This window comes from Silene latifolia, chromosome Y, assembly GCF_048544455.1.
Source record: "Silene latifolia isolate original U9 population chromosome Y, ASM4854445v1, whole genome shotgun sequence".
Lineage (NCBI taxonomy): Eukaryota > Viridiplantae > Streptophyta > Magnoliopsida > Caryophyllales > Caryophyllaceae > Silene > Silene latifolia.
In genome coordinates, this window is record NC_133538.1 from 280534042 (window position 1) to 280535928 (window position 1887).

The following is a 1887-nucleotide window of genomic DNA, read 5'->3' on the forward strand; positions in this document are numbered from 1 at the left end:
GCCGGGACTAGTTATAGCCACTTTGTAAGTTACATGTTCGTCACTTTATAAAAGCAACACATCATAGTCACCATCCTCTTCAATAAATCCTAGATATCTATTAGGCTGGCGACTAATTCTACCTGACCTCCTAGATTCCAAAGGAATTACTACTGAATTAGATGCTGAAGGAACATCTTCATGTGTCATCTCCTCGGTTTGTGGCTCTTGAACTTCATAAAGTTCAAATTTTCTCCCACTCTGTCTTCTAGAAATAAAATCTTTTTCTAGAAAGACAGCATCATGAGACACAAATACTTTACCCTCTTGACGGTGTTAGAAATAATAACCACGAGTTTCCTTTAGATAACCTACAAAGAAACACTTGTCGGATCGGGGAGCTAATTTATCGTCAGACTTTCTTTTGACGTAAGCTTCGCAACCATGTACACGAAGAAACGACAAGTTAGGGACTTTCCCTTTCCATATCTCATATGGAGTTTTCTCGGCTGCTTTAGTCGAACTTCGATTTTGTGAGAAAATAGCAGACAAAAGCGTGAAACCCCAAAATGAGTCAGGTAGTTCAGCTTAACTCATCATTGATTGAACCATATCTAATAAAGTTCAATTCCTTCTTTCAGCTACACCATTCAATTGCGGTGTGCCTGGAGGAGTCAACTGTGAAACTATTCCACAGTCCTTCAGGTGATTATCGAAGTCGTTACTTAGATATTCCCCTCCACGATCTGATCGTAAGGCTTTAATCTTTCTTTGAAGTTGGTTTTCTACTTCATTCTAAAACTCTTTGAACTTTTCAAGAGTCTCACTTTTATGTCTGATTAAGTAGACATAACCATATCTACTTAAATCATCAGTAAAAGTGATGAAGTAGTCATAACCTCGTCTGGCTGTGATTGTCATTGGTCCATATACATCGGTATGTATAAGACCCAACAACTCACTCGCTCGTATTACTTTTCCGGAAAAAGGAGTACGAGTCATTTTGCCAAGTAAACAAGCTTCACATATTCCATAAGATTCAAAATCGAATGGATTGAGAACTCATGTGGAGATAAACCTCTTTATAAGCTTCTCGTTTATATGACCTAAACGACAATGCCAAAGAAAAGATTGATCAGAATCACCTGTTTTGATCCTTTTATTGTCTATATGATAAACATATTTAGTTAGATCTTGAATGTATATTCCACTAATTTCTATGGCTTGATCATAAACCAAATCATCATATGAAAAGGTGAGACAATTGTTTTTAATCACAAATATGAAACCTTCTCTGTCTAACACAGAAATGGAAATTAAATTCTTACTTAGAGTTGGTACATAATAACAATTATTTAAGTACAACTCATGGCCTGATCTTAATTTGATTACATATGTTCCTACCGAAACCGGAGCTACTCTAGCTCCATTTCCCATACGTAGGTCAATGTCACCTTTAGCTAGTCGTCGTACGTTCACTAACCCTTGCAAGTGATTACAAAAGTTGTGAACCACAACCAGTATCCTCAAATACCCATTTCGTGGCACTAGCATAGTTTATGTCTATCATATAAACATTGGAGGAAAAAGAGCTCGTTAGCATCATACGTTCAACTACTTTATCGTCCAAATGTTCAGGGTATTTTCTTTTGAACCTCAGCTTATCTTTAACATTTAAAGCTAAGATTTCTTTCCCAAAACTCCCACTAAATTGTGCATTATTCTCTTCATAAGAGGATTTATCAACGTTTGTTGCACAATTATAGGATTTGGTAGAGTTAGATTCAACTAAATTGCGCAATGTTTCGTCTGTTCCAATGTCTTTATGGATATATGTCTCCCAATTATGATAAATATTATTTTCTAAGGAAAAGCTTCCCAAGGACATACGCGGTTGTGAAATTTGAG